We start from the raw sequence: 9,563 nt of genomic DNA, 5'->3' as shown, positions 1-9,563 counted from the left end.
GCTACAGGCTCCGCACTCAGCGCAACCCACTCAACATCGCTCGCCACCATGGCAACAAGTACGTCACCCAATGCACAGGAACTCTTGAACATGTCCCAGTTTAAACAAGACGGAAATGGCAACTACTATGACTACATCCAGCAAAAATCGATGCAGGACTTCTACACAATCATAAAGTACTACATGGACCCAGACCTCCGAGATGAGTACATGGGGATGAATAACCCCCCAAGTCTGGACCCTACAGTCAAGCAGATAGCGGACACCAACGGCAGCCCTACGCCGGCCCAGAGAGCAAACGGAGACAATGGAATCGCACGTGAGTGGTACAAGACTCTCGGCGTTGCCTACCTTACCCAGGCACTACCTTCTTTATTACCCGATGACGCCTACGCCGGTAAGCTAAACACAATCCGCGCAAGGAAATGGCTGAAGACGCAGACATCAATAGCGAGTGTTTACACCACCCAATCTTCTGATCTGTACAAAAACCGTTGGCTACAGAACATACCGATAACGAACCAGTTCCTCATCGATCAGCGTAAGAAGAGCACGGAATACGCAGCGTACATTGACCAGGACAAAAGTAGCTGGGAGTCAGAGATCCGAAATACTGTGGAAGATTCCAAAAACCAGACAGCGATGCTGACCATCGTAGACAAGCTGACAACGTTGGGAAAAGAAGGAAAATATTGGGCGTATTGGCTGTTCCGTGACCTCACTCAGCCTTCCGCTCTACAGATGCTGCAGATGCTGACTACTGGAGGGGCTGCCTCCCTGGATGGATCCGCAGTCTCCAGAAGAATCCAACGAAACTGCGCCCTGCTCGGCGTACTTGACGACAGTGGAGAGTTTCAGCACCAGTACGTGAAAGTCATACAGATCTTTCAGCTCACCAACATCCTGCCACAGCTCCTGGACTTCAGCGGTGACATGTCACACTACAACTATGCTGTCGAGGAGATTCTAAAGGCCTTCGAGGAGAAGTACATCGACAGTACAGACCCAGAGATGCAAAAGGCAGCCGAAGAAATCCGAAGGAATATGACCCAGGACTCTATCCAAGGGCTACTCTCACCATTACAAGAGGCAGCGTCGCAGATTGAGGGGGCGTACAGCCTAACTAAAGTATTGGAAAAGGCGGATAAATGGTATACGAAAGTCGGAAAAAAGCTCGGACAATTAGTGGCAACCGCAGCTGTGTGTGCCGGGGTGATGATGTTCTACTACGGAGTCCAAAATTGGAGTAAACTCAGTCCATCTCAAAAGGGCCAGGTGGAAACAGACGGAGTGGTGATGTTCACAGAGGCAGCCGCTGCTCTTTTGAAAAGAGGAGCCGCCATATATGAAATATGGGGCACAGAGGCGGTGAGCTGGGAAAATGCCGGGAAGATTCTCCTGTCAGGCGATTGTCAGGAGGCCATGACCCGAGCTTCCAACGGCTTCACAAAGTTGCTGCTGCAGAGGAGAGGGCAGGTGGAAGTCGGAGTGGATGCAGCAAACGCAGCTGAAGAGGCTGTCGTGGAAGGTGAAGAGGAATTGACTAAAATGCAGAAGTTGTTCGGGCGAAACCTGGACGAGTTCATGGCCACGCGAGTTGGCGCAGCGCTTGCTATCGCCGGGTTGGTGTTAGGTGCCATAGCTCTCAGCAATTCGCAAACAAAGCTGGAAGTGGCTGGTAATGCCCTGGGCGTCACTTCAGGTTTGCTGCAGATATGCGCATTAGTGGCTCCCATGTTTCTACCGGAAACTGTGGAAGGAGTGTCGATAGCAACGATCTGTTCATGCGTGGGGGCACTTGCAATCGCAGCAGCGATCGTAGGAATGGTACTCCTCATAGTAGACATGGAGAATCCCCATCCAACTCCCATTGAGAGTTTCGCCACAGACAAAGCACGCGCTGACCACCTGTATATGGAATACGGGGCAGACATCGACAGCTTCCAGAGTTACCAACCAGCTGGCCAGTTAGAGAAGGGGGGAAACAGTCTCCTCATGGGAGGCTCCACAAACCAGCACCTGCGGTTTAAACTGGACGGTACTCTGGAACTTTCAGAAGCAACAGATGGCCCTGACACCGTCTTCTATCTGACAACCGACGCCTTCGGCCGTGCCAAGTTCATAGCCAACTTGCCCAACGCAGACAACACGGTTACAGAATCCAAGATTCTGACAATAAATGATGACGGGAAGTTATCGGGGTCAAGCCTGTTGACTGGGGACTCAGCCGACCAACAACTTTGGGTTGCTGAATGCCAGGGGTCTGTGAATCGTGACAAGGACAATTATTTGCAGTCCGCCTCCTTCAAGTTCAACAGCTACTACATGCACAAGAACTACGGTAAGACGTACTATCTGGGAGGGTCCAACTACGTCCCCTCTGCGCTGGAGTCCAACCGGGAGGACTGGACGGTCAGCATGGCCTCTACCAAGCCAGTGGGCCTCAGCATGAAGAACATCAGCCTCTACACCTTCCAGATGGACCAAACTTTCCTGCCGACCCTCCTGAACCCGGGCAGTGCCCCCAAGACGTGGTCCATCACCCCTGCTCTACCAGACTTCATGCAGCTTGACACGTCCACTGGTAAAGTCTCCCAGAAGACTGGGGTAAAGCCTGCCGTCACCGCCTCGGCAATCTACACCCTGAGCGTGTGGAACAGCATGGGAAGGTCCTCCACAAAATTCACGTTCGAAGTGAAAGTATCCGGATCCGATTCGAGCTAGAAAAGCAACATAACATATCTTTCTCCCTCTGCCGCCAATGCGAATTGAATTGGCTGTTCAAAAACATCCTTTTGCAAAAAAAACCCTGAACTAAGCATGAACTATAATCCAAATATCACCTCAATCAAAAAAGGAATTAATCTGAATTTGAACCTCCTCCAGGAGTGCATGAACTCCTCCAAAACACCCCGCTGTCAGCAATGGCCCCTTCCAATTGCCCATTCCCGCATCTCCTGTATGGAAACTATATAGCCATACTAAATTCAAGATCAGTTTCCTTTCATAAATTGATGAAGGAACCGGAAATGTATATATTTTTTCCGAAAATAGCTAAAAATTCCCAAAATCCTCTTCAAAAGAGATATTCCAAAATGTGAAAGGGCATATTCATATGACCATGGGAACAACATACCTAATTTTAGGTCATTGATATTTCATGTATGGCATGACAAAATCACTGGGGCAAGATCACTACAGTGCAAAACAGATGCACGAAATGACTAGTACTAGTAGTAGCAGACAAGCCACATGAAATGCAAATTCAAGAAATTTGAATTATGTTAATTCTGCTGAATATGTCATTCAGCAGAAGTTTGCCTGAATAGTTAAAAATCAAAATATGGCAAGCTATAGTAGATAAATAATGTAAGTAACAGTTGTTACGGCCTCCCACATGGGTCGAAATGTACTCCAAGCCATAAACTTATTTCTCTGTCTCTGTCATTTGGGCCGGAAAACTATGACAGAGACAGGGAAATCAATATAGTCTTTGATTATAAATAAATGAAAAAAAAGTATTGGGGTATTTATCCGCTACATGGAGACGAAACATGATATAAAACAACATATTTACCTCCCCCGGCCCACAAGCTTAATGGAGGGAAATATAATTAAACAAGCTATTCTACAAAACAAAGGCTTTACTTTCCACAAAACATGGCAATGTTTAGTGATTTAGTCTCTCTATATACTAGTAGTATCTCCCATGCTCTTGTTGCTGGATAGGAGAGGGTATGGAAATTCCTGTAAAATAACTAGGATGGTACCCAGGCTACAGTATGGGAGCCCAGTAAACTAACTAGGATGGCACCCAGGCTAGAGTATGGGAGCCCAGTAAACTAACTAGGATGGCACCCAGGCTAGAGTATGGGAGCCCAGTAAACTAACTAGGATGGCACCCAGGCTAGAGTATGGGAGCCCAGTAAACTAACTAGGATGGCACCCAGGCTAGAGTATGGGAGCCCAGTAAACTAACTAGGATGGCACCCAGGCTAGAGTATGGGAGCCCAGTAAACTAACTAGGATGGCACCCAGGCTAGAGTATGGGAGCCCAGTAAACTAACTAGGATGGCACCCAGGCTACAGTATGGGAGCCCAGTAAACTAACTAGGATGGCACCCAGGCTAAAGTATGGGAGCCCAGTAAACTAACTAAGATGGCACCCAGGCTACAGTATGGGAGCCCAGTAAACTAACTAGGATGGCACCCAGGCTAGAGTATGGGAGCCCAGTAAACTAACTAGTATGGCACCCAGGCTAGAGTATGGGAGCCCAGTAAACTAACTAGGATGGCACCCAGGCTAGAGTATGGGAGCCCAGTAAACTAACTAGGATGGCACCCAGGCTAGAGTATGGGAGGCCCAGTTAAACAAAGATTTCACCCAGGCTATATGGTGGATGTAGTTGATATAATCAGCAATTATGATTTAGAAGAATGTAGAAGACATTTTAGATTGAAGAGTGTGTGCTATGATGAGGTGAGTTCAGGTTTGCCATTAGAACAAGTAGAATTTCTTGTGTTCATTTTACCAGTTTACAATGTAGTAGGGCTGTGTACCTAAATACCCGTAGCTGTACCATACCTATAAAATCGTACAGGTCTGGAACTAAACATCTGTGTACCTGTACTTGTAACCAAACAAACTAAATCACTATTGAACACCCCTTTTTTGAGACTAACGATAAGTATTCCAGCTCAAAGATGACAATTGTGATAACAGTGCAGTTGAAAATTAAGAAAACTTTTTTTTGAATTTGAGGTTCAAATATCTAAATCGTCATACAAAGATGACAATTTCTCACTAAAAAAGACAGTTTGCTTTTATAACTTACACATAGATCAAACTTGTTTAGGTACAGGTAAAGGTACGGACCTGTACCTATTTCCATGTACCTGTACCTGTACCTAAAATATCATCAGGTACACAGCTCTACAATATAGTGCAAGAAAAAACTATAAAGAATTAGAAAGTAACCCTTCATGACTATGATAACTATAATACATATTGTAATTGCTACATTATCATATATAATCATTATGTTTTAAAGCTTTGTTTTGTTTTATTCAACATGACCGATCTTCTGTCTTTTGAGTACTATACAGCAGATGAGTGACACCATAAACCAGAATGTCCTGGCGGGAATGAGAACAATGATGCACCAAAGACATAGAGGCAGGGCATGGCTTTACCGAACAACGGCAACAGCAACGATACTGTTACACAGTCCTAAAGTACCTAGATGTGAAAGGTATTGTACAAGGCGAATCAGAACGGGGTATCATGGTATTCCGTACACTTAATTTTAACTTGATATTTGTCCTGTCTGTATCTTTCACACCTAAGTTAACGTGACTTCAAAATATCAAAGGTCATGTTAATCTCATTATATGGATGACATCCCAGTGCGCATCAATTCTTTGTCCATTTGAAAAAAAACAACTTTTGCCCATCCTGTTGACTGTACAAAGCAGCAGCTAAATGAACTCATGCGTCATATACTGCAAAGAAATATCAGAAACAGATACTAATGTTGTAGAATGCTGAAGTCACTTGCAAAGAGTATGAAGGGAAAACAAAAATGAAGAATGTATTGTTTGGTATATCATAATCTGTGTGTCGAGTCATATTTCATCATGAAGGCAACTTGCTTTTTTCACTATTTTTTTTTTCACTCTCGCATCATGGTCAGTTTCCCAGAGGATGTGATCCATATAATGGAGTCAACATTGCCTAAAGTGACATTCAGCGTTAGTAGTAGTAGGCATCCTTCCATCTTTCCAGATGATGGTAGCGCTCTGTTAAAACTAAGCGTTAAAACTAAGACTAATGTAGAGTAACTCTAAGGAGATTATAACTATCTTTGCTGTGAGCTTTAGTATTCTTTTAACATAGAACTGGTGTGTGACATGTAATGAAGCTATAAAACGCTATGTTAGATTTAGTTACAGTTACTGTAATTGCTTACTACGCTGTTAGAGTCTGGACATTAATTATGGAATGTACTTTCCTGGTTTTTACTAATAGATATCAATCAAACTGTATCCTTTGCACAAGAGCAGTAACGATGATGTGACTGATGAGAAGTGGTAAAATCGTTTTCTACTAGCTTGACTTTTACAACTGTAAGGGCTTTCTATCACCTGAAACATTCATGTGTAATTGGTAGGGCTCAATGGTTGGAAGCTAATACAAAGCTAATGCAAACAAGTTGGAAACCTGAATTGGCTGTCAAGATACAAATTTGCAGGGACATCATTACAAAAAATAGCAAAATGTGTTTATGTTTACTTGACAAAACAGTCATTCTTTACTTTGATATGCAGCTATATAATGTAACTATTGTTTCAGTAAAAAGAAATGTTTGTTCACAGAATTTAGCTCCTCTAATCATCTTCTTACAAAGCCATGACGTTTCAGAATCCAGCTTGTTTGTGGTAGCCTGCTTTGTCTTTGTCACAAAATAATTGACGAGTCTGTTTCATCAGGTTTCAAATAATTGTTGAGTAAATTTTGGATTTTATGATTTTTATATTGATAGGTTTTACATAAACTTGGCACAAAAAGTTTGGAAACCTAAATTTGGTCAATAGTTTTTCCATTTTAAGTTGATCAGTTGTTACAAATCCTGTTTATTACCCTTCATGATGATGCCAAAATTGTCCTTGATTCAGAAGTCAAACACTATAGATGATGATGCGAGTGAGTGACAGAGAAAACAAAAGTGCCGAAATACCTCTGCCAACAGTGTTTAACATTGGCTGGGAATTTTTGGCACTTTTTAGGGCAACCTTACAAAACGAAATAAGTTTGTTGCTTGTTGTGCAAAAAGATGATCATAAAAAATGAGGTATCATTCTTAAGGAAACATATATTCAAGATTTTCAGCGATATACCTTTAACACCTTATGCTAAGGCCACACCAATTTAATTTCTTGGTTCACGGATTCGCTCGCTCCTATTTTTTGGAGAAAAAAAATAAAAATAAAAATTACCACTCAGCAAATTTTCACCATTAATGAAACCATTCACCAACTTTCTGGTGTAGCAAATTGGCCTTTATATTATAAGCTCCTTAAAGTGTGGGTACAGGTGCTGTTACTGTACAATAATAGTGTTTTTGTACTTTTTTCAAGCTGAAAACATTTTTTCTTTATGTTTTGGATTAGCCCTTACCTTTACCCCAACCATTTTACAATTTTCATTTTTATTTTTATTTCGCCCTCTCGCTCCATATTTTTTATGAAAAAATCCGTGAACCAAGAAATTAAATTGGTGTGGCCTAATCATTGAAAATTTTTTGTGCCAAGTTTTAAGCTACCCGGTATATTAAAAGGGTTAGAAGGCTTCTGCATCTTAATACCTGTGACAAAAAGGGAATGTAAGAAATAGACATGGCGTTCCCAAATCCCAAGTCTGAGAGTTTTTATTTCATGTTGTGTATTCTGTACAAAAATGCGTGTCATTCCTCAGTACTGTCCGTTACGGTCTGTGTTGCAGCAAGCCCCCAGCAATGACGACACATTGTTTCACTCAAAGACATTACAAATAGTGCTCTAACTGCCCATGAACATGGTGACCTTAATGCTCTCCCTAAATTTTCATAATGAAGTCTACTATTACAATTCCAAGACTAATACAGTGACAAGTTGCAAGCTGGTCTGAATGATGTTAGAATTATATCAAACCACAAGGAAAGTTGAACTTCACAAGCCACATGAAACACTCTCACACCCATTGCACATACAACCATGACATACCTCAAGCCCTGTCTTATATGAATTGATCAATGCACAATACCATGGTCAGATATTAGAATGAAATATATGGTTAACTAAAAAATGCCACATAAATCCTTCCACGGCTCCACTTGAGAAAAAGCCAAACTGAACAGACTTCATGGAGGGAGCAGTGTCACACTCACACAGCAGTTGGAGCCTTTGAATCCAGCTGGGAAAGCCAAACAACGGAAGAACTGACAGAAAAAAGAAGAAGAAGAGATTGAGAGAGAGAGAGACAGGGAGACTGAGATCTAAAGAGAGACAGAGAGAAAGAGAGAGAGAGAGAGAGAGAGAGAGAGAGAAAGGGGGAGAGATGATATCTTCCTAATCAGTCAATGGGCCACACTAATGTCATGTTCCCAGCATTGACTTACAGTTACATAATACTTTCTAGCAGAGCCTGTTGCAGGTAGTGAGAGCAGCCCCTTGGGTCTGTCTCTCCCTCTGTACGTCACATGATCACATACTACAAAATTGTTAATGACATCATTAAAAATAAATACATGTACCATCAAATCAACATCTCAACCCAGCCTGGAATGTCGAACTAGAGAAAGCCATAATCTAAAGTACCATTTGATACGTCACCTGTTACCTAAGACTGTTTCGAATTTTCTTTTTTTTCGCATAGAAATTAGAATATTGTCCAAACCCAGACATTTAGCCACCTTGCCTTAGTCCACACGCCACCCCTCCTCAGTGATGCCTAGGAGGGGCAGTAGAGGTGGTTTAGAGGGTTTGACAGATAGCGAAGAAGAAGAAGAAGGGGGGGGTATACAGAAGGGGGAAGGGGGTATACAGAAGGGGGAGGGGGTGTACAGAAGGGGGAGGGGGTGTACAGAAGGGGGAGGGGGTGTACAGAAGATGCTTGTGTCTGCCGGTGTTCCAGGAATATGTGTCTCCCCAGGAAAATCAGTCCCCCTCCTGCCATTGGTCCAATTTGAGGGCGGTGGGCGTGGCCTAAAAGTACGAAAGCCCACAGCAACAAAGACTATTATATGCTATATTTCAACATTGAAAGCTGTTTTTCAATGTAACGCACATCTTAAACTTGAATATTTAAAGAACAAACATACTTTTTGTAGTGGTTAAAAGAAGGGGACCCATTTTCCCGGGCAGATTAGATTGTCGGTGCCCTTAGATCTTCCGATGGCCACCCTTTTTACATCTTGAAGACATATCTCGTAATACAGCATTAAAAAGATATGAACGTTCAGTATGAACGAAAAAGGCTCATTAGTTTGGCATTTCTAAGGATTCCAGGTTAACATATCCCCAAAGTTACTCGGGATTAATGTCCCCTCAACTAAAAATCAATTAGTCTCACTGTGGTCAAATTTAAAACATGTTTCTCGACTTGAAAATAATCTCTTGACACTAATTTGAATGTTTCTTTTTGGTCATCGAATGCATTACGGGTGAATGGGGACATATTTCCCCAGGGTAACCGACTGAATGACTATAACAGATGAATGGGGACACATTTTCCTAGGATTTTCTGTCCCCTCACTTAATGTATAACAGATGAATGGGGACACATTTTCCCGGGATATTCTGTCCCCTCACTGAATGTGTTACAAGAATGGGGACACATTTTCCTAGGATTTTCTGTCCCCTCGCAGAATGTATAACAGGTGAATGAGGACACATTTTCCCGGGATTTTCTGTCCCCTTGCTTAATGTATTACGAGAATGGGGACACATTTTCCTAGGATTTTCTGTCCCCTCACGGAATGTATTACGAGAATGGGGACACATTTTCCTAGGATTTTCTGTCCCCT

Source organism: Branchiostoma floridae, unplaced genomic scaffold (assembly GCF_000003815.2).
Source record: "Branchiostoma floridae strain S238N-H82 unplaced genomic scaffold, Bfl_VNyyK Sc7u5tJ_1421, whole genome shotgun sequence".
Classification (NCBI taxonomy): Eukaryota; Metazoa; Chordata; class Leptocardii; order Amphioxiformes; family Branchiostomatidae; genus Branchiostoma; species Branchiostoma floridae.
This window is presented reverse-complemented; position numbering follows the sequence as displayed.